The 24,804-nt window shown below is 47.9% G+C and overlaps 1 protein-coding gene across 1 annotated transcript in view; it reads left to right on the forward strand.

Moving 5' to 3' along the window:
• Nucleotides 1-24,804, forward strand: part of LOC139266176 (cyclic nucleotide-gated channel alpha-2-like) — a 223,676-nt gene that overhangs the window by 160,498 nt on the left and 38,374 nt on the right. The window lies entirely within an intron of this gene.

Below are 24,804 nucleotides of genomic sequence, written 5' to 3' on the forward strand. Positions count from 1 at the left end.
GACAGGTGGCTCTGCAGCGTGGGACCTTGGATTCTGAACATGCCTTGTTTAATGATCTGCACTGCTCGCTCTGCCTGGCCATTGGAGGCCGGCTTGAAAGGTGCCCTCTTAACGTGATTTATACCGTGCTCAACTATAAAATCGTGACATTCTGCGCTGGTGAAGCACGGACCATTATCACTGACCAATATGTCAGGAATGCCGTGCGTTACAAACATGGTTCTAAGGCTCTCCACAGTGGTGGAGGTGGTGCTCGAGTTTAAAATAGTGCACTCGATCCATTTTGAAAATGCATCAACGACTACGAGGAACATTTTGCTCATGAATGGGCCCGCATAGTCGACATACACCTGCGACCATGGTTTGGTAGGCCAGGGCCAAGGGCTTAGAGGGGCCTCCCTGGGGGCATTACTGAGTTGGGCACAAATGGTGCACCGACGGATGCAGAGCTCCAAGTCCGCGTCAATGCCAGGTCACCAGACATGAGATCTGGCTATGGCCTTCATAAGGACGATCCCCGGGTGCTTGCAATGGAGCTCCCAGACAAACGCCTCCCTACCTCGTAAGGGCATAACTACTCGGCTGCCCCACATCAGGCAGTCTGCCTGTAGTGAGAGTTCATGCATGCGCCTATGGAAGGGTTTGACCTCCTCGGGGCAGGCATCGCGAGCCTCTGCCCAGTCACCGGTTAGAACGCGCATCTTTTAACAAGAGATAACGTGGGGTCGCTGGCCGTCCTGGCTCTGATTTGGCGAGCCATCATGGGCAAACCTGTGGATTCAAAGGCATTGATTGCCATGACCATCTCACAGTCCTGTTCGTCGGACCCTTCTGTGGTCGCCAGGGGTAGCCTGCTCAGCGTGTCGGCACAGTTGTCTGTGCCTGGTCTGTGCCTTATCATGTAGTCGTAAGTCGCCAGCATGAGTGCCCACCGCTGAATGCGCGCCGAGGCGTTGACGTTTATTGCCTTGCACTTGGATAGCAGGGACGTGAGGGATTTGTGGCCCCGAAAAGGTTTTGGGGCATCTTTTTGACACCGTACACACATGCGAGCGCCTCCTTCTCAACCATACCGTACCCGCGCTCCACCCGCGAAAGTGACCTGGAGGCATAAGCAACGGGCTGCAATTTACCCGCATCATTGACGTGCTGTAAAATGCACCCGACCCCGTACGCTGACGCATCACACGTAAGGACTAACCTTTTACCTGGGTCAAAAAAGGCGAAAACACTCTTGGAACATAGAAGGTTGCGTGCCTTATTGAAGGGGCGTTCTTAGGCATCCCCCCAAAACCAATCGCACCCCTTTCTGAGTAGCACGTGGAGAGGCTCCAGCAGCGTGCTCAAGGTCTGCATAAAGTTCCCAAAGTAATTGAGTAGCCTGAGAAAGGCGCGCAGTTCCGAGACATTCCGTGGCCTGGGTGCCAGGCGAATTGCTTCGGTTTTGGATTCGGTTGGGCGGATTCCATCTGCGGCAATCCTTCTGCCCAAAAATTCAACCTCAGGCACAAGAAACAGACACTTGGATTTCTTAACTCTTCGGCCAACCCGATCCAATCGACTTAGTACTTCCTCAAGATTGCGGAGATGAGAGTCAGTGTCTCTGCCCGTGATGAGTGTGTCATCTTGAAACACAACCGTCCCTGGGATGGACTTGAGCAGACTCTCCATGTTGCGCTGGAATATAGCAGTGCCAACCTGATGCCGAATGGGCATCGATTGTACACAAAAAGGCCTTGATGTGTGTTGATGGTGGTGAGTAGCTTAGACTCTTGAGTCAGTTCTAGCGTCATATACGCAGATGTGAGGTCAAGTTGCGAGAAAAGTTTTCCTCCAGCCAACGTGGCAAATAGGTCCTCCGCTCTGGGCAGTGGATATTGGTCCTGTCGGGAGACTCTGTTTATGGCATACTTGTAATCAGCACAGATTCGCACGGATCCATCAGGCTTCATGACGGGGATGATGGGGCTTGCCCAGTCACTGAATTCTATGGGAGAAATTATGCCTTCCCGCAGAAGCTAGTCCAGTTCGTTTTCAATCTTTTCCCTCATCGCATAAGGCACAGCTCTACCCTTGTGATGGACCGGTCTGGCATTCTGTGTGATGTAGATTCTAACTTTAGCCCCTTTGAAAGTGCCCACACCTGGCTGAAAGAGATGTTCAAAATGGCTTAGAACTGTTGAGCAGGAGGTCCGTTCCCCTGACGACATGGCGTGAACATCATCCCATTTCCAATTAAGTTCTGCTCGCCAGCTTCTCCCCAACAGGGCTGGGAGATCCCTGGAGACAATCCACGGGGAAAGTCAGTGCACCATCCCTTTGTGTGTGACTGAGAGCATGGCGCTGCCAAGGACTGGGACGATTTCATTAGTATAGGTCCTTAGTTTGGTGTCAATCTTTGTGAGTTTTGGTCTGTTGCTTTTGTGCGGCCACAGCTGTTCAAATTGTTGAATGCTCATGAGGGATTGACTGGCCCCCGTGTCCAGTTCCATGTTGACGGGTATCGCATTGAGTAGAACCCTCATCATAATTGGAGGAGTCTTGGTGTAAGAACAGTGGACATTGATCGTGTTAACCCGCTGTACCTCGGCGTCCCGTGCACTGTTCCAACCGTCTTCTGGTCCGCTTTCCGACCCTTCCAATTCGTATACCAGCCGAGCTGCTGTTTTTCTGCACATGCGAGCCAGATGCCCTGTGTAGTTGCAGTTTCTGCGAATGGCATGCTGAAATCGACACACCCTGGTTGAGTGCCTTCCCCCACATCTCCAACACTGACCGTTTCCATTGTTTCCGAAGGATGAGCTACATCTGGCTGATCTCCCTTGAGATTCTCTCAATCTGTTGTTGATTGCTCGCATTGTGGGTTGTTGAGGTGTGATTGGCCGTTCATGTGGCCCTTGATTTTGATGGCTTCTGGCATCACTGTCTGCTGTTGAAGGCCTGCTCTCCTGCCTTTGTCTGTGTGCGGGGGTAGCGGTTTGTTTCACAATGTGAACCCCTTGTTCCGATGCCTCTTTGGTTGTTGTACCCGAAGTATAGATCAGCCTCGTTTCTTCTTCGCCTGCCAAGAACGTCTGTGCGACCAGTGCTGCTGCCTCTAGAGTCGAGTTCTTAGTCTCTATAAGCTTACATGGCCTACTCCTTCAATAAAAATGTCTCTTAGTACTTCTCTCCTTAGTTCATCGGGGAACTCACATGAACTAGCCAGCCTCCGAAGTTCTGCCACGAAGTCGGGTATGCTTTGGCCCACACAGCGTCTGTAGTTGTAGAACCTGTGTCTGGCCATGTGTAGGCTGCTCGCTAGCTTCAGGTTGTCACTCACCAGTGTGCTCAACTCATCAAACGACTTGCTTGCTGGTTTCTCGGGTGCCAGCAGGTCTTTCATTCAAGCGTATGTTTTCGAGCCACAGCTGGTCAAGAGATGGTCTCTTCTCTTGTCTGCCTTATCATCGCCCAGCCAGTCTTTGGTCAAAAAGCTTTGCTGGAGCCTTTCTACAAAGTCATCCCAATTGTCTCCAGCATTGTATTTCTCATCTGAGCTGTTGGTAGCCATTCTGTGGATTCTGTGATCCCGTAATTCGTCGCCACTGTAAAGTCCTGACTCTAATGTACTGACTTACACGAGACACATGCTGAAGTCAAGGTCACTCAGGACCTGCACCTTTAATTCCAGCTCTCCAGTCCTGCACTTGCCTGAGACCTCTCTTTATATACCTCAGTGGGACAGGTATGGAGTGTCTCCTGCAAGTGCACCTCTGGTGGTAAGGTATGCTTATTGTTACAGGTCATATCCAGTTACAGTCATGTATAGCATGGTAAGATACAGTAATGTGAGATACATGACGTCACCCTCCCCCAAGGTCTTATTACCTTTATAGATTCAGTCTCTCAGGCGGTCTGCGCTCTGGTTCTTCAGTGTTATCAGTGAATCTACTTTTTACTTTGTCTACATGCCTCTGGCAGGTTTGGCCATTGTCCATTTGTACAACCAGTAGCCTGTTTCCCTCCTTGGCTGTTACTTTCCCTGCAAGTCATTTGGGACCCCTGCCATAGTTTAGCACAAACACTTTGTCCCCTATCTCATTCCACCTTCCCCTCGAATTTCGGTCATGGTACTCAGTTAGCTTTTGACGCTTAGCCTCAACAATTTCATGCATTTCTGGGAGGATTAACGAGAGTCTGGTCTTTAAGGTTCGTTTCATCAATAGTTGTGCTGGGGGAACCCCAGTCAACGAATGTGGATGAGATCTGTATGCCAGCAGCAGTTGCGACAGGCGGCTCTGCAATGTGGGACCTTGGATTCTGAACATGCCTTGTTTAATGATCTGCACTGCTCGCTCCGCCTGGCCATTGGAGGCCGGCTTGAAAGGTGCCATCTTAACGTGATTTATATCGTGTTCAACTATAAAATCGTGACATTCTGCGCTGATGAAGCACGGACCATTATCACTGACCAATATGTCAGGAATGCCGTGCGTTACAAACATGGTTCTAAGGCTCTCCACAGTGGTGGAGGTGGTGCTCGAGTTTAAAATAAATGGGCCCGCATAGACTACATGCACCCACAACAATGGTTTGGTGGGCCAGGGGCGGGGCTTAGGGGGGCCTCCCTGGGGGCATTACTGAGTTGGGCACAAATGGTGCACTGAAGGACACAGAGCTCCAAGTCCGCGTCAATGCCAGACCACCAGACATGAGATCTGGCTATAGCCTTCATAAGGACGATCCCCGGGTGCTTGCAATGGAGCTCCCAGACAAACGCCTCCCTACCTCGTAAGGGCATAACTACTCGGCTGCCCCACATCAGGCAGTCTGCCTGTAGTGAGAGTTCATGCATGCGCCTATGGAAGGGTTTGACCTCCTCGGGGCAGGCATCGCGAGCCTCTGCCCAGTCACCGGTTAAAACGCGCATCTTTTAACAAGAGATAACGTGGGGTCGCTGGCCGTCCTGGCTCTGATTTGTCGAGCCATCATGGGCGAACCTGTGGATTCAAAGGCATTGATTGCCATGACCATCTCACAGTCCTGTTCATCGGACCCTTCTGTGGTCGCCAGGGGTAGCCTGCTCAGCGCGTCGCCACAGTTGTCTGTGCCTGGTCTGTGCCTTATCATGCAGTCGTAAGCCGCCAGCATGAGTGCCCACCGCTGAATGCGCGGCGAGGCGTTGGCGTTGATTGCCTTGCACTCGGATAGTTGGGACGTGAGGGGTTCGTGGTCGGTTTCTAACGCAAACTTGGCCCCGAAAAGGTATTGGTGCATCTTTTTGACACCGTACACGCACGCGAGTGCCTCCTTCTCAACCATACTGTACCCGCGCTCCGCCCGCGAAAGTGACCTGGAGGCATAAGCAACGGGCTGCAATTTACCCGCATCATTGACGTGCTGTAAAACGCACCTGACCCCGTACGCTGACGTAAGGACTAACTTTTTACCTGGGTCACAAAAGGCGAAAACACTGTTGGAACATAGAAGGTTGCATGCCTTATTGAAGGGGCGTTCTTAGGCATCCCCCCAAATCCAATCGCACCCCTTTCTGGCTCCAGCAGCGTGCTCAAGGTCTGCATAAAGTTCCCAAAGTAATTGAGTAGCCTGAGAAAGGCGCGCAGTTCCGAGACATTCCGGGGCCTGGGTGCCAGGCGAATCGCTTCGGTTTTGGATTCGGTTGGGCGGATTCCATCAGCAGCAATCCTTCTGCCCAAAAATTCAACCTCAGGCGCGAGAAACAGACACTTGGATTTCTTAACTCTTCGGCCAACCCGATCCAATCGACTTAGTACTTCCTCAAGATTGCCCGTGATGAGTGTGTCATCTTGAAACACAACCGTCCCCGGGATGGACTTGAGCAGACTCTCCATGTTGCGTTGGAATATAGCAGCTGCCGACCTGATGTCGAATGGGCATCGATTGTACACAAAAAGGCCTTGATGTGTGTTGATGGTGGTGAGTAGCTTAGACTCTTGAGTCAGTTCTAGCATCATATACGCAAATGTGAGGTCAAGTTGCGAGAAAAGTTTTCCTCCAGCCAACGTGGCAAATAGGTCCTCCGCTCTGGGCAGTGGGTATTGGTCCTGTCGGGAGACTCTGTTTATGGTAGACTTGTAATCCCCACAGATTCGCACGGATCCATCAGGCTTCATGACGGGGACGATGGGGCTTGCCCAGTCGCTGAATTCCATGGGAGAAATTATGCCTTCCTGCAGAAGCCGGTCCAGTTCGTTTTCAATCTTTTCCCTCATCACATAAGGCACAGCTCTAGCCTTGTGATGGACCGGTCTGGCATTCTGTGTGATGTAGATTCTAACTTTAGCCCCTTTGAAGGTGCCCACACCTGGCTGAAAGAGATGTTCAAAACGGCTTATGCAGGAGGTCCGTTCCTCTGACGACATGGCGTGAACATCATCCCATTTACAATTAAGTTCTGCTAGCCAGCTTCTCCCCAACAGGGCTGGGAGATCCCCGGGGACAATCCACAGGGAAAGTCAGTGCACCATCCCTTTGTGTGTGACTGAGAGCATGGCGCTGCCAAGGACTGGGACGATTTCATTAGTATAGGTCCTTAGTTTGGTGTCGATCTTTGTGAGTTTTGGTCTGTTGCTTTTGTGCGGCCACAGCTGTTCAAATTGTTGAACGCTCATGAGGGATTGACTGGCCCCCGTGTCCAGTTCCATGTTGACGGGTATCGCATTGAGTAGAACCCTCATCATAATTGGAGGCGCCTTGGTGTAAGAACAGTGGACATTGATCGTGTTAACCCGCTGTACCTCGGCGTCCCGTGCACTGTTCCAACCGTCTTCTGGTCCGCTTTCCGACCCTTCCGATTCGTATACCAGCCGAGCTGCTGTTTTTCTGCACATGCGAGCCAGATGCCCTGTGTAGTTGCAGTTTCTGCGAATGGCATGCTGAAATCGACACACCCTGGTTGAGTGCCTTCCCCCACATCTCCAACACTGACCGTTTCCATTGTTTCCGAAGGATGAGCTGCATCTGGCTGATCTCCCTTGAGATTCTCTCAATCTGTTGTTGATTGCTCGCATTGTAGGTTGTTGAGGTGTGATCGGCTGTTCATGTAGCCCTTGATTTTGATGGCTTCTGGCGCCACTGTCTGCTGTTGAAGGCCTGCTCTCCTGCCTTTGTCAGTGTGTGGGGGGTAGCAGTTTGTTTCACCCTGTGAACCCCTTGTTCCGATGCCTCTTTGGTTGTTGTACCCGAAGTATAGATCAGCCCCGTTTCTGCTTCGCCTGCCAAGAACGTCAATGCAACCAGTGCTGCTGCCTCGAGAGTCGAGTTCTTAGTCGCTCTCTCTATAAGCTTTCGGACTATGCCTGCGTGGCCTACTCCTTCAATAAAAAAGTCTCTCAGTACTTCTCTCCTTAGTTCATCGGGGAACTCACATGAACTAGCCAGCCTCTGTAGTTCCGCCACGAAGTCGGGTATGCTTTGGCCCACACAGCATCTGTAGTTGTAGAACCTGTGTCTGGCCATGTGTAGGCTGCTCGCTGGCTTCAGGTGGTCTCTCACCAGTGTGCTCAACTCCTCAAACAACTTGCTTGCTGGTTTCTCGGGTGCCAGCAGGTCTTTCATTCAAGCGTATGTTTTCGAGCCACAGCTGGTCAAGAGATGGGCTCTTCTCTTGTCTGCCTTATCATCGCCCAGCCAGTCTTTGGTCAAAAAGCTTTGCTGGAGCCTTTCTGCAAAGTCATCCCAATTGTCTCCAGCATTGTATTTCTTATCTGAGCTGTTGGTAGCCATTCTGTGGATTCTGTGATCCCGTAACTCGTCGCCACTGTAAAGTCCTGACTCTAATGTACTGACTTACACGAGACACATGCTGAAGTCAAGGTCATCCAGGATCTGCACCTTTAATTCCAGCTCTCCAGTCCTGCACTTGCCTGAGACCTCTCTTTATATACCTCAGTGGGACAGGTATGGAGTGTCTCCTGCAAGTGCACCTCTGGTGGTAAGGTATGCTTATTGTTACAGGTCATATCCAGTTACAGTCATGAATAGCATGGTAAGATACAGTTATATACAGTAATGTGAGATACATGACACCTTCCTTGCCCATGATAGTACCAGCGATCCACTTGGGATCCTGACCATAATTCAAGACATGTACAGGATCATTTATAGAAATAGCGCGTGACACAGCTGTGCGATCGTGATATCCTTGCTGACTTTGTCTTCTGTTCAACATGATTATTCAAATCAGGGTGTGCAAGAGATAGCTTGGTCTTAAGACCTCTCTTCATCATTAGTTCATCAGGCGAGACCCCGGTAAGCGTGTGTGGTCTTGTCCTGTAACTAAGCAGTATGCATGACAGGCGGGTCTGCAGTGACCCTTGGGTTATTCACTTCATACTCTGCTTTTTGATTTGGACAACATGTTCTGCTTACCCATTGGATGCAGGTTTGAACGGTGCTGACTTTACATGTTTGATACCATTGAGTTTCATGAACTCTTGAAACTCCTGACTGGTGAAGCACGATCCGTTGTCGCTAACAACGATGTCAGGCAGACCATGTGTCGCGAACATGACACTGAGATTCTCAGTGGTAGCTGTGGATGTGCTGGATGACAGGATTATACACTCTATCCACTTTGAATAAGCATCCACCACAACTAAGAACATCTTCCCCAGGAAATGACCTGCAAAGTCTATGTGGATCCTGGACCATGGTTTGGACGGCCACGACCACAGACTCAGCGGCGATTCCGCTGTTGCTTTGCTGAGCTGCATGCAAGTGTTGCACTGATGCACACAGGATTCCAGCTCAGAGTCAATTCCCGGCCACCATACATGAGACCTGGCAATGGTTTTCGTCATTACAATGCCGGGATGTGTGCTATGTAGCTCACGTACAAATTTCTCTCTCCCTTTCTTGGGCATAACAACACGATTGCCTCACAGTATACAATCCGACTGAATCCATACAATCCGAACGTCTTTGCGACGAATGTAAGGTTTGGTCTCCTCGCACATTTGCTTGGATATGGCAGACCAATCATCTTTGAGGATGCAACTCTTCACCACCGATAAAATCGGGTCCTGGCTGGTCCAGGTCTTAACTCATTGAGCCGTGACAGGGGATCCTTCACTCTCAAAAGCATCCATAACTAACAATAGGTCCGCCGGTTGTGGCGTTTCCACCTCCGGTGTGGGCAACGGCAGACGGCTTAAAGCATCAGCACAATTCTCGGTGTCAGGTCTATGGCGAATGACATAATCATAAGCGGATAATGTCAGCGCCCACCTCTGGATGCGGGATGAAGCATTGGTATTGATACCTCTGTTTTCAGAGAACAGTAAAATGAGTGGCTTGTGATCTGTCTCCAGTTCAAACCGAAAACCAAACAGGCACTGGTGCATCTTTTTAACACCATACACACAGGCTAGTGCTTCTTTCTCTACCATACTGTAGGCTCTTTCCGCCTTAGACAAACCTTTTGAAAAATATGCAACTGGTTGAAGTTTACCCGACTCATTAGCTTGTTGGAGTACGCAACCAATTCCATATGACGAAGCATCACAGGCCAATACTAAACATTTACATGGGTCATAATGTACCAGCAGCTTATTAGAGCAAAGCAGATTAGTGGCTTTCTCAAAAGCTCTGTCTTGAGACGCACCCCACACCCAGTTGTCGCCTTTTCTTAGCAGCATGTGCAGTGGTTCTAATAAGGTGCTCAATTTAAGTAGGAAGTAGTTGAGTAGACCCAGGAACGAACGCAGCTCCGTCATATTCTGCGGCTTGGCTGCATTCTTGAAGGCCTGATGCCATCAGCAGCAATTTTCCTTCCCAGGAATTCGACCTCTGGTGCCATGAAGACGCACTTCGAGCGTTTCAGTCTGAGTCCCACTTTGTCCAGACGATGTAGAACCTCTTCCAGGTTGTTCAGATGTTCCTTGGAATCACGACCTGTGATCAGGATGTCATCTTGGAACGCGATGGTTCTGGGAACGGACTTCAGTAGACTCTCCATGTTCCTCTGAAATATTGCTGCAGCCGAGTGAATTCCAAAAGGGCACCTGTGATAAATAAACAGTCCTTTATGCGTGTTAATGCACGTAAGTCACTTCGACATCTCGACCAGCTCCTGTTTCATGTAGGTCGACGGCAAGTCCAGTTTGATGAATGACTTCCCCCTGGTTAGCGTTGCAAACAAGTCATCAGCCTTCGGTAACGGGTACTGGCCCTGTTTCAAAACCCTGTTGATAGTAGCCTTGTAGTCTCCACAGATTCTGACTGTGCCATCACTTTTCAGCACAGGAACAATGGGGCTGGCCCATTCATTAAATTCAATCTGTGATACGATCCCTTCACACTGGAGTCTGTCCAGTTCGATTTCGACCTTCTCCCTCATCATATACGGAACTGCCCGAGCTTTATGATGGACGGGTCTTGCATCCGAGTCCACTTGGATCTGCACCTTGGCTCCCATGAAGTTGCCGCTGCCTGGTTCAAACAGCGAGGGGAACTTGCTCAGTATTTGGGCACATGTATCTTCCTCCGCTGACGACGCCTTGATGTTGTTCCAGTCACATCTGATTTTTTTCTAGACAGCTCCTGCCAGTTCCAGCATTGGGCCATTGCCTGGAACAATCCATAGCGGTAACTCGTAAACCGCACCGGCATACGACACTTTAATTGTGGCACTGCCAATCACCGCTATGAGTTCTTTTGTGCACATGCGCAACTTGGCATGGACTGGACTCAACCTGGGCCTCATAGCCTTAGTATCCCACAGCTTGTCAAATGCCCTCTGGCTCATTATCGATTGACTCACCCCCGTGTCCAGTTCCATCGATACCGGCATCCCATTAAATTTCACGTTGATCATTATCGGTTTGTTCTTAGTTAGGAATGAGTACAGTCCATTCACTTCCTCCTCTGGTAGTCGGATTGAGTATCCGGATCCGCACTAGTCTGAACATCATCCTCCACATGCTGTGTCGCAGCACGCTTGCTCATCTGTGGACACTTGCGCTGGAGATGCCCCACTCTCAGACAGCCTTTGCAACTATATTGCTTAAATCGGTACTGCTGGTGCCGATGATTTCCCCCACAACGCCAACACAGAGAAATCGGATGCATTCCCGCTGGCGGACTTTGGGCAGCCACAGGTTTTGTGTACGCGGTCGGGTAGGCCCTGCCATGTGCCGATCTGCTGAATGCCAAATCAATCATATTTACAGTACTTGCCGAGTTTCAATTTTTCACTGATATCTGCTTTAGACTTCTATCCATCGTCATGCATGATTGAGCGATCGTGATGGCCCTGTTCAAGTCCAATGTCTCCACCGCCAGTAGTTTACGCAGGATCACCTCGTGGTTGATGCCAATTACAAAGAAGTCCCGCATCATGTCTGCCAACACAGCCCCGAACTAGACCTCTCAGGTCGGCAACGAATTCCGCCGCATTCTGGCCCTCTGAGCGAACGTGCGTGTAAAATCTGTATCTCGAGATGATGATGCCTTCGTCTGGCTTAAGGTGGTCCTGTACCAGTGTACACAATTCTTCATATGTCTTCTCTGTTGGACTCACAGGCAGGAGTAGATTCTTTATCAGACCATAAATTTTAGGACCGCAAACCGTGAGGAACACCGCCCAGCGCTGATCTGCGTCGCCGACCTCTTCCATTTTGTTGGCCACGAAGAACTGGCTCAAACAGCTCACAAAGTCTGCCCAATCTTCTCCTTCCACAAATCGCTCCAACAATCCAATTGAGCTCATTTTTGCATGCAAAGGTTCTTGTTGCCTCGTCGCCAAATGTTGTGTATGCAATAATTGTTAGACTGAGTACTGTTTACCTCCAAGAGGTATGACCTTGGCTCTGCTTTATTAAGGCCCAAAGTGACTAATATACAAAATGGCTGCCCTTTTATACTTGGGCTGCACACACGTGCGTGCAGCCCAATGGCCTCCAACAGTGACGCCATCTAGTGGCTAGTGATCCCAAAAATACATACATGTCATTGAATATATTTAAGGTGGAGATAGGCAGATTTTTGAGTGATAAGGGAGTAAAGAGTTATGGGGAGCGGGCAGGGAAGTGGAGCTGAGTCCATGATCAGATCAGCCATGATCGTATTAAATGGTGGAGCAGGCTTAAGGGGCCATATGGCCTACTCCTGCTCCTATTTCTTATGTTCTTATGTAATATGAAAGAGGGTCAAGGGTTAGCTTTTAGTGTGGAAAGAGATATAGAAGTCAGAGGGACAAAGCAGATACTGTGTGAAAATGCTCCATCTCTTCTGGATATGATTGTGGTTAGGCCATAGTCACGTTCGTGTTTCACTGTTTGTGGGCGTCTGTGTGTTGTGTGGGTGTGTCTGTGTGTGGGTCTGTGTGTGGGGATCTGTGTGTGGGTCTGTGTCTGCGTGTGTCTGTGTGGGTCTGTGTGTGGGGATCTGTGTGTAGGTGCATGTCTATGTGTGTCTGTGTGGGTCTGTGTGTGGGTCTGTGGGTCTGCGAACATAAAAACATAAGAAATAGGAGCAGGAGTAGGTAAGATCATAGCTGATCTGATCATGGACTCAGCTCCACTTCCCTGCCCACCCACCATAACCCTTTACTCCCTTATCGCTCAAAAATATGTCTATCTCTGCCTTAAATATATTCAATGACCCAGCCTCCGCAGCTCTCTGGGGCAGAGAATTCCACAGATTTACAACCCTCTGCGAAGAAATTCCTCCTCATCTCAGTTTTAAATGGGCGGCCCCTTATTCTGAGACGATGTCCCCGAGTTTTAGTTTCCCCGATGAGTGGAAACATCCTCTCTACATCCAGCTTGTTGAGTCCTCTCATTATCTTATATGTTTCAATAAGATCACCTCTCATTCTTCTGAACTCCAATGTATACCGACCCAACCTACTCAACCTATCTTCATAAGTCAACCCCCTCATCTCCAGAATCAACCTAGTGAACCTTCTCTGAACTGCCTCCAATGCAAGTTTATCCTTCCTTAAATACAGATACCAAAACTGTACGCAGTACTCCAGGTGTGGCCTCACCAATACCCTGTACAGTTGTAGCAGGACTTCTCTGCTTTTATACTCTATCCCCCTTGCAATAAAGGCCAACATTCCATTTGCCTTCTTGATTACTTGCTGTACCTGCATACTAACTTTTTGTGTTTCATGCACAAGGACCCCCAGGTCCCTCTGTACTGCAGCATTTTAAAAATTTTTACCATTTAAATTATAATTTGCTTTTCTATTTTTACAACCTCACATTTTCCCACATTATACTCCATCTGCCAATTTTTTGCCCACTCACTTAGCCTGTCTATATCCCTTTGCAGATTCTTTGTGTCCTCCTCACAACTTGCTTTTCCACCCATCTTTGTATCAGCAGCAAACTTGGTTAGATTACACTCAGTCCCTTCATCCAAGTCATTTAATATAGATTGTAAATAGTTGAGGCCCCAGCACTGATCCCTGCGGCAGCCCACTAGTTACTGTTTGCCAGCCGGAAACTTACCCATTTATCCCGACTCTCTGTTTTTTGTTAGTTAGCCGATCCTCTAGCCATGCTAATATATTACCCCCAACCCCGTGAGCTTTTATCTTGTGCAGTAACCTTTTATGTGGCACCTTATCAAAGCCTTCTGGAAATCCAAATACCACATGGTAGACTGGTCATGAAGGTTAAAGCCCATGGGATCCAGGGCAAAGTGGCAAGTTGGATCCAAAATTGACTTGGAGGTAGGAAGCAAAGGGTAATGGTTGATGGATGTTTTTGTGACTGGAAGGATGTTTCCAGTGGGGTTCCGCAGGGCTCAGTACTGGGTCCCTTGCTTTTTGTGGTATATATCAACGATTTAGATTTGAATATAGGGAGTATGATTAAGAAGTTTGCAGATGACACTAAAATTGGCTGTGTGGTGGATAATGAAGAGGAAAGTCATGGGCTGCAGGAGGATATCAATCTACTGGTCAGGTGGGCAGAGCAGTGGCAAATGGAATTTAATTCAGAGAAGTGTGAGGTGATGCACTTTGGGAGGGCTAATAAGGAAAGGGTATACACATTAAGCGGTAGGCCACTTAATAGTGTAGATGAACAAAGGAACCTTGGAGTGCTTGTTCACAGATCCCTGAAAGTAGCAGGCATGGTGGATAAGGTGGTTAAGAAGGCATATGGAATGCTTGCCTTTATTGGCCGAGGCATAGAATATAAGAGCAGGGAGGTTATACTTAAATTGTATAATACTTTGGTTAGGCCACAGCTGGAGTACTACGTGCAGTTCTGGTCGCCATATTATAGGAAGGACGTGATTGCACTAGAGAGGGTGCAGTGAAGATTTACTAGGATGCTGCCTGGAATAGAGAATCTTAGTTATGAGGACAGATTGGATACGCTGGGTTTGTTCTCGTTGGAACAGAGGAGGTTGAGAGGAGACCTCATCGAGGTGTACAAAATATTGAGGGGCCTGTACATCGTGGATAGTAAGGGTCTATTTCCATTGGTAGAGGGGTCAATTACAAGGGGGCATAGTTTTAAGGTGGTAGGTGGAAGGTTTAGAGGGGATTTGAGGGGGGGCTTCTTTACTCAGAGGGTTCTGGGGATCTGGAACTCACTGCCTGGAAGAGTGGTGGATGCAGAAACCCTCACATAGAAACATAGAAAATAGGTGCAGGAGTAGGCCATTCGGCCCTTCGAGCCTGCCCCACCATTCAATATTATCATGGCTGATCATGCAACTTCAGTACCCCATTCCTGCTTTCTCTCCAAAACCCTTGATCCCTTTAGCCGTAAGGACCACTCCCTTTTGAATATATCTAGTGAACTGGCCTCAACAACTTTCTATGGTAGAGAATTCCACAGGTTCACAATTCTCTGAGTGAAGAAGTTTCTCCTCATCTCAGTCCTAAATGGCCTACCACTTATCCTTAGGCTGTGACTCCTGGTTCTGGACTTCCCCAATATTGGGAACATTCTTCCTGCATCTAACTTGTCCAATCCCGTCAGAATTTTTAATGTTTCTATGAGATCCCCTCTCATTCTTCTAAATTCCAGTGAATATAAGCCTAGTTTATCCAGTCTTTCTTCATATGGCAGTCCTGCCATCCCGGGAATCAGTCTGGTGAATCTTCGCTGCACTCCCTCAATAGCAAGAATGTCCTTCCTCAGATTAGGAGACCAAAACTGTACACAATAACCACTTTTAAGAGATGGTTGGATGGACATTTAAAGTGCAGTAACCTGCAGGGTTATAGACCTAGAGATGGTAATTGGGATTAGACTGGATAACCTTTTGTTGGTCGGCGCAGATATAATGGTAAGTACTGCAGGGAATAGAATACGGCCAGGTTGATCTCCTGGACTAGTTTCAATCGCCTGGATGGGTCGGAGAGGAATTTTCCTCGATTTTTTCTCCCTAAATTGGCCTGGGTTTTTATCTGGCTTTTGCCTCTCCCAGGAGATCACATGGCTCTGGTTGCGCTGGGTGCTCATTGCCTTTCCGCCATTGTTCATATGTAATCTTCAGGGCTGTTGTCCGAGGGCCGTGCGGCTCTTTGTCGGCCGGTGCAGACATGATGGGCCGAAATGGCCTCCTTCTGCACTGTAAATTTCTATGTTTCTATACATCCACTGGTTCCCCTTTATCCACCCTGCTCATTACATCCTCAAAGAACGCCAGCAAATTTGTCAAACATGATTTCCCTTTCATAAAACCATGCTGACTCTAATTGATTGAATTATGCTTTTCCAAATGTCCTGCTACTGCTTCCTTAATAATGGACTCCAGCATTTTCCCAACGATAGATGTTAGGCTAACTGGTCTATAGTGTGACCTGCCCCTTGCTAGCAAGTAAATTAAAGAAACAACTTCTGCCGGAGCTGTAAGTGTCGGAGTCATTCTTTTCGGAAGTCGAGATTTCGACAGTTACTTCTTGGAGGTTCCACCGAGATTTGAACTCGGATCGATTACACCATGGAAAAGAAGTAATTGTCAAAAGCTCGACCTCCGAAAAGAATGACTCCGACACTTACAGCTCCGGCAGAAGTTTCTTAATTTACTTGCTAGCAAGGGGTAGGTCACACTCAGTCAAGGGCTAAGTGAACACCTCCGAAATGGTACAGTTTCACAAGATATTTATACAGTAAAACCCAAGTTATGGCCTCTCCCTGTGTATTAGCTCTGTCTCGTAGTCAGTGAATACAGATAAAGAGTTAATTACTACATCCTTGTCCTGACATGGTTTCCAGATATTTCCTTTTGTCAGGGTTATTAGTTGGCCAGCCGGCCATTACTCCATGAGAATGAGGTAATGAGCTATTACCTGTCTTGCATTGTGTCAGGATTGTTCAGTTTCCTAGTCAGTTTATCTGTTTGCATCAAATGGATGAGGTCTCTACAAGAGATAATGGCTGGTGGTTTGAGTCTAGAAGAAAAGGGTGGGTTGACATGGAACTCTTGTCATGTAGACAATAGGAGAGCACCATGGTGGGGGGGGGGGGGGTACTTGTCTCAGCATGACTTGTCTCCTAGCTGTCTGATGGCCATCAGCCATCTCAAACCAGGTTTAGCTGTTTATGCAAGCTGACTGCTAAAATGCAGAAAGTTCTGGAAGGACCAGGACTCCATTTTGATATATATATATTGCAAAGGGCACACAAATACCATATGGTATCAGCTTAGATAAAAATACATTTCCACATTCCCCCATTTTGTCCTTCACAAGGACAACTAAATCCATTCTGATCTTGTACAGTCTCTCCATTTCCATTTCCACACAAGAGCCTTCAGTCGTTGTTGCTCCCATAACTCTAGCCGTGGTCTCGGTAGGTAACATAGTTTTTCCCACCCTGGCACAGCAACACTTAACGACGACAAATAATAGATAGAGGGCGAAGACTATCAGCAGGAATATGATCAAACCCTGTACCACAGATTTCCCTAGGGATCCCAACCATCCCGATGCCCAACCCCACAAGGTGATACCGTCCTGGCCAACTGTCTGTTTATACTCTATTACCTTTTTCCTGATGTATTCAGCTAGACTGACGATTTCTTCTGATTTATCTGGGATATACGTACAGCATTCTTCACCTATTAATGCGCATGTCCCTCCCTCCTTGGCTAGGAGATAATCTAAGGCCATACGATTTTGAAAAGCCACTGTTCGAATAGCTACCATTTCATCATTTACCCCTTCAAAGGCTTGGGAAGTTGCGTTGGCTACTGATTCTACTAAGTTAGCCAGTTCCCGTAACTGCCATTCGGTCGATGCTATTCCATAGGGTGGCACCATTACCTTGAATATTCCGTTTAGCCACGTCAAATCCCGTTTAAATCTATGACTTCCATAGAGTCTTTATTAATCTGATAAAGGGTACCACATATCCTAAGTAACAGGACCCTGTCCAGTTGGCTGGTAACCATGGGTAGGCTTTATGGCCACAAATAAAGTAGGTGCACTTATAGGACGTCAGCTCCTGGTGCTTTCACGCCATCCCTACTCGAGTGGTCTCACCTTCCCACCCTTCACCTGGGGCTTTGTTATGGACCATTGTCCAGCCAATGGTTGCTATCTTTCTCCCATCAGTGGGATTAGTTGTGGCTTGCCATTTAGTCATTTGGGAACACTTGCTGCGTCCCATTTCTGGTCCTTTAGTCTCATTACTCACTAGGCATATTATACCCTCAGGATTTCCTATTCTGGGAGTATGATGGTTATTATCATAATTGGGCTGGTACCATCCCTGGAAGGCTGTAAGTTTATACCCTGCCAACCTCCATTCTGTTTGTTCCTTCGTTTCTGGCCCCTTAGTTAGGTTTGTCCTATTCTACCATTTCTGATTCGTGGAGTGGACAGGTACATGGGAACATATCCAACAACTCGACAAGTTTCTTTCTTAAGCATACTTATGACTCAGTGCCGTAAATACGTTTACTTGCAGTTCCCTTCGGTGGCGGGTCTGTATCCCTGGTGTAATCAACAATGCAAAGTCAAGCCCAGCACCATCAGTCCCCATAGTCCATACAGTTCCTTATTCAGTTCCTTTTTCTGTTCCTCTGGTTCCTTCTTCCCTTCCTCCTGGTCGGGTGCCCGTTTGCAATGGGATGCATGGATCCATGTTGGTCTTTCCTTTACCTTGATTGCAGTATTGGTCGCCAGCAAGACCTGGTATGGTCCTTCGAATCTTGGCTGTAGACTGCTTTTTCTTTTTAAAATCTTGATGTAAACGAATTCCCCTGGCTCCAGGTTTTGACACTTCCCTTCCGCTGGCTTGACTTGAGCTTCCTTTACCTGTGAATGAAAGCTGGAAATACATTTGGTTAATGCAATACAATAATTCAACATATTTTCCTCCATTTTGTGGATGTCCGTTTGTTTTGCAGTAAATGGTGCTGTAAAAGGTAGTCGTTGGGGACGTCCCATAACTATCTCATGCGGTGACAGGCCTGTTATTCTGTTGGTTGCAGATCGCATTACCATCAAAGCTAAGGGCAGCAGTTCTGTCCATTTCAGTCCAGTGTCATTGCATAGTTTTGCCAGCTTATTTTTAAGCATTCCATTATATCTTTCAACAAGTCCAGCTGATTGTGGATGATAACTGCAATGAAAACGTTGATTAATCTGCAAAGCTTTACACATTTCTCTTATAACAGTTCCTGTGAAATGTGACCCGTTATCACTGGAAAGCTTAGCAGGGATTCCGAAGCGCGGTACGATTTCCTTTCACAAACATTTAGCAACAGTAGTGGCATCGGCCTTTTTACATGGAAAGGCTTCAATCCATCTAGAGAACACATCTACAATAACTAATACATACTTGAATCCCATACACATAGGTAATTCAATAAAATCCATTTGGAAATGTACAAAAGGCCCGACTGGATTTGGGTGGGAGGCAGATTCTACTTTTTCCGTCTTACCCGGATTTATTGTCTGACAGGTAACACAATTTTCACAGATTTGTTTTGCAATTGCCAAAATACCTGGTGCATACCAATTTGCAAAAATATAATCTGCCAATCCCCCTTTGCCTGCACGTGTGAATGTATGAACACATCGGGCAATCCATGGAAGTAAGGATCTAGGGGCCACCACGCGGCCGTCGTGGTGAACCCATATTCCTTCTGGATTTTTATAACATTGATCCTTTGTCCAGGTCACCACCACCTCCGTACTGGCCTGTGTCTGAAAAGTCAGCACGTCATTAATAGTAGGTGGCGGGTCTGAGCAATTATAAGGTTCGGATTTGATAACAGTTCGACCTCGTATTTAGTGGTTCTTGCGGAGGTTAGGTGTTGGGGGGCACATTTAGTAAGTAAAATCTCGACAAAGTGTGGGATGTACAAAATGGTCTGATGATTTAGAGTTATTGTCTGAGCCTGTTGCATAGCATAATAAGCTGCTGCCAGCGAAGGAAGACATCCTGGTAGTCCGCGTGCCACTGGGTCTAGTTGGGTACTGAAATACGCTACCGGTCGCTGCCTGTCCCCATGTAACTGAGTCAAAACAGATTGTGCAAAACCCGATTTTGTGATGCACAAATAAGTTGAATAGCTTCGTGTAATCTGGTAATCCCAAGGCGGGTGCTGAAGTGAGGGACTGTTTAAGGTTCTGGAAAGCATTCCGGGATACCTCATTCCAAATCAACTTCTCTAAGCATTGTGAGAATATAGTAGATTCATTCACAGCTCGTAGGTCTTGGACAAACTTCCATTTATCACTATTGAGCTTCTGAACCGGAAGAATCGGTGTGTTACACGGACTTCTCATTTATGCTTATAGTGATTCACAGATCACAGAATGTAAAGTATTTGTTTTATAATTTTATTAAAAGGCTTCCAAACCCAAGATTTTTCCAATACACCCAAAATGTTGATCAAGGAGATCACCTGAAATATCTCAAAATCCCAATTCAAATATTGTACTGCCACTCTTTATCTAAAAAAAACAAATCCTCTTACTGAGCTAGAAGCTTTTGTACCAAGATTTTACACCAAGGACAATGAGAGTGTACTCCCCCAGCCTGCACCTCGAGAGACCCACGAAGGCTTTTTTTTAAAAAAAAGGCATTACAACTTCCCAAGGCATTACAACTTTTAACCACCGGGACCATGTCTCAACAAACATATCCTTTGTGCATTTCCTAGCTCCGTAACTTCTCATCCGAATAAATCCACACCTGCGCTTCTAACTTAAAATGTCTTAAACTTCCCACGTACAGGACAACACTATGAAGGGTTAAAAAAACTTCACTTTGTTTGAAAAAGTGGGTGGAGCTAAAACAAACAGGCAGCTCCACAACCTTTCCAAACAGGTTTCCAGACACAAGAAAAAAAACACAGAAGCACTCTCATTCAAAGACAAGACATTCACGAAAGTCTCTCTCCATTCAATAAAGCTTTTTTTTTGGCTAGCTTTTTTAAAAAATCCATAAGTCACTATCAGGTTCTCTTTTTTTTATGATTTACTTCCTCTGTTAATTTTACATGGGCTTGAAGAATCGGAACCCAGGCCTTTTCTATTACTTTCCTTTTTTTTTCCCTCTTCTACCTGGATCTCTGTTTATAAGACACTCCTCTAGACATGTTGTTCTCTCTAAATTAAATGAACCATCGGGTGGAAATGGCCTGTTTTCACCCTTAGTCCATTTTACCCATTCTCTTAGGTGGTCAATTGAAGACTGACCACAATTCTGGAGCATAAAATGGGCTGGGTCCCTTTTGGTGGTGGTTTACTTGCTCCAGCCCCCATTCTGGATGATTAAGATTTTCCACAGTTTCTGATCTCACAATCCTTTCGGCCAACTGAGTTCTCTACGCCCACTTCTCCTGGTTGTTACGTGGCCTGAAAAGGATCTTAATTCGGGCTCAGTCTGGGTGTGTGAGATATGTTGGCACGAACCAACCGTAGTTGATCAATCAGTTACTGTTTCTTTTCTCAATCAATCCTTGTTTTTTTTTCCGAATCACAATTTTCCCCGTGACTCTTCCCATTTCTCTAATGGCAATGTCGCACAAAGGTATTGCACACGACAGTAATACAAGGACAGCTAGGACAAACAATATTCACGCGAGTACACAAATCATAACCTTACACTCTATCTAAACAAATAATCAATCTAAACAAATAATCAATTCTCAGTCTGCGTTGTACGCCACTACAGACCGAGTCCTTAACTTATCCTAATAAAACTTATAAAACTGATAAAATTTATGGTTCCATACCCTAACTCTTATCACATAAGAACCTTTGATCGATTGCGCTTCTCTTTTTTTTTCCTACTCTTATCACATAAGAACCTTTTCCTAATTAATAACAATAAAACTCTTATCACATAAGAACCTTCGATCGATTAGCGCTTTTTTTTTTCTAATCTTATCACATAAGAACCTTCAGGAACATTTTTCGATCGACTAGCGCTGTTTCTACCTTACCGACTGAAACCTTGAATATATTCAAAAAGGAGTTAGATGAAGTCCTTACTACTAGGGGAATCAAGGGGTATGGTGAGAAAGCAGGAATGGGGTACTGAAGTTGCATGTTCAGCCATGAACTCATTGAATGGCGGTGCAGGCTAGAAGGGCCGAATGGCCTACTCCTGCACCTATTTTCTATGTTTCTATGTTTCTATGTTTCCCCGGGCTGTTTCGAGATTTTTTTCAGAACCCGTTCTCTTCTGCTTGCGAGCTGAGAAAGAAGTGGTTATAAAAACATAACTTTAGCTTTTAAATGTCGAGTCTTGTAGATTGCAGTACCTCCCCTGTGGACAACAGATTACATATGTGATTCAACAGTGAAGAAACCTCTTGTGAGCAAATGGCTTACCTTGTTTTGGCCACTGAAGCCTTTCACTGGAGAGGCACTATGCCTCTTGTATCCGTTTTACTCACAGGACAGAGAGTATGCATCTCGGTGGAACCTCCAAGAAGTAACTGTCGAAATCTCGACCTCTGAAAAGAATGACTCCGACACTTACAGCTCCGGCAGAAGTTTCTTTCTTAATTTACTTGCTAGCAAGGGGCAGGTCACACTCAGTCAAGGGCTAAGTGAACACCTCCGAAATGGTATAGTTTCACAAGATATTTATACAGTAAAACCCAAGTTATGGCCTCTCCCTGTGTATTGCTCTGTCTCGTAGTCAGTGAAGTTAATTACTACATCCTTGTCCTGACATGGTTTCCAGATATTTCCTTTTGTCAGGGTTATTAGTTGGCCAGCCGGCCATTACTCCATGAGAGTGAGGTAATGAGCTATTACCTGTCTTGCATTGTGTCAGGATTGTTCAGTTTCCTAGTCAGTTTATCTGTTTGCATCAAATGGATGAGGTCTCTACAAGAGATAATGGCTGGTGGTTTGAGTCTAGAAGAAAAGGGTGGGTTGACATGGAACTCTTGTCATGTAGACAATAGGAGAGCACCATGGTGGGGGGGGGGGGGTACTTGTCTCAGCATGACTTGTCTCCTAGCTGTCTGATGGCCATCAGCCATCTCAAACCAGGTTTAGCTGTTTATGCAAGCTGACTGCTAAAATGCAGAAAGTTCTGGAAGGACCAGGACTCCATTTTTTTATATATATATTGCAAAGGGCACACAAATACCGTATGGTATCAGCTTAGATAAAAATACATTTCCACACACCTCCCCCAGAAGCAGTCCCAATGCCTCAGGAAACTAAAGCCCTCCCACCTGCACCATCTCTCCAGCTATGTATCCATCTGCTCTATCCTCCTATTTCTGTATTCACTAGCTCATGGCACCGGGAGTGATCCGGAGATTACTACCTTTGAGGTCCTGCTTTTTAATCTCTCTCCTAGCTCCCTAAACTCTGCCTGCAGGACCTCATCCCTCTTTCTACCTATATCATTGGTCCCGATATGGACCACGACCTCTGGCTGTTCACTCTCTCTCCCCAGAATGCCCTGCAGCTGCTCGGTGACGTCCTTGACCCTGGCATCAGGGAGGCAACATCCATCCTGGAGTCACGTCTGCTCCCCTGACTATTGAATCCCTTACCACTATAGCTCTTCCATTCTTCCTACTCGCCCCCCGTGCAGCTGAGCCACCCGTGGTGCCGTGGACTTGGCCCCGGCTGCAATCCCCAGAGCCACCATTACCCTCACCGGTACACAGAACAGAGTACCGGTTGGAGAGCGAGATGGACTTAGGGGACTCCTGCACTACCTGCCTAGTCCTCCTCTTCTGTCTGATGGTCACCCACTCCCTCTCTACCTGCACTCTTCAGCTGCGGGGGAATCACCTCTAGAAACGTGCTATCCACGTAGCTCTCAGTCTCATGGATGCACTGCAGTGACTCCAGCCACTGCTCAAGCTCCGAAACACGGAGCTCAAGTTGGTGCAGCTGGAGACACCTCCTGCACACATGGCCGTCCCAGCTGCGCGAAGTGTCCAGGATTTCCCACATGCCCCAGGATGTGCAATCCACGGGACTGAGCTATCCTGCCATCCCTCTAGTTACACTCGGAACAATTACGTCGAACTAAACGCTAAACCTTAGCACAACACACCCAGGCACTACTCAGCAAACAGCCGATTTAATTAATGAATTAATTCGGGTTTTTTTAGATAATAAAGATTACTGATCTATTTATTCCTAACTTACACAAATGCCCAACATTTAAAGAAAAGAAAAGTACTCAGCAATCCACCAGCCAATCACTTACCTGCTTGGCTGTGATGTCACACTTCGATTTTGATTCTTTTTACTTTTTGTCCCTTACTCCTATCGCTGCTGCAGATAGATCCACTGGATCTCCACCCGATCTCTGTCTGATCCCTGGCTCCTCCAGATCCCCGGCTCCTCCCGATCTCCTCCCAATCCCCAGCTCCTCGCGATTGCCTCCCAATCCCCGGCTCCTCCTGATCCCCGGCTCTTCCCGCTGTCCGGCTCCTCCCGATCTCCGGCTCCTCGCGATCCCCGGCTCCTCCTAATCTCTTCCCGATCCCCGGCTCCTCCCGATCCCCAGCTCCTCCCGATCACCTCCCGATCCCCGGCTCCTCCCGATCTCCGGCTCCTCGCGATCCCCGGCTCCTCCTAATCTCTTCCCGATCCCCGGCTCCTCCCGATCCCCAGCTCCTCCCGATCACCTCCCGATCCCCGGCTCCTCCCGATCCCCGGCTCCTCCCAATTTCAGGCTCCTCCCGACCCCTGGCTCCTACCGACCACCTGCTCCCCCCAGCCCCCGGCTCCTCCCGATCCCCGGCTCTACCTCCCAATCTCCGGCTCCTCCCGATCCCCGGCTCCATCTCCCAATCTCCAGCTCCTCCCGATCCCCTCCTGATCTCCTCCCGATCCCCGTGTCCTTCCAATCTCCGGCTCCTCCCGATCCCCGGCTCCATCTCCCAATCTCCAGCTCCTCCCGATCCCCTCCTGATCTCCTCCCGATCCCCGGGTCCTCCCAATCTCCGGCTCCTCCCGATCCCCGGCTCCATCTCCCAATCTCCAGCTCCTCCCGATCCCCTCCTGATCTCCTCCCGATCCCCGTGTCCTCCCAATCTCCGGCTCCTCCCGATCCCCGGCTCCATCTCCCAATCTCCAGCTCCTCCCGATCCCCTCCTGATCTCCTCCCGATCCCCGGGTCCTCCCAATCTCCGGCTCCTCCCGATCCCCGGCTCCTCCCGATCTCCGGCTCCTCCTGCTCTCCGGCTCCTCCCGATCTCCGGCTCCTCCCAATCTCCGGCTCCACCTCCCGATCCCTGGCTCCTCCCGATCCCGGCTCTTACCTATCCTCGACTCCTCCCGATCTCCTCCTGATCTCCGGCTCCTCCCGCTCCCCAGCTCCTCCCGATCTCCGTTTCCTCCCGATCCCCGGCTCCTCC

This window comes from Pristiophorus japonicus, chromosome 6 (assembly GCF_044704955.1).
Source record: "Pristiophorus japonicus isolate sPriJap1 chromosome 6, sPriJap1.hap1, whole genome shotgun sequence".
Classification (NCBI taxonomy): domain Eukaryota; kingdom Metazoa; phylum Chordata; class Chondrichthyes; family Pristiophoridae; genus Pristiophorus; species Pristiophorus japonicus.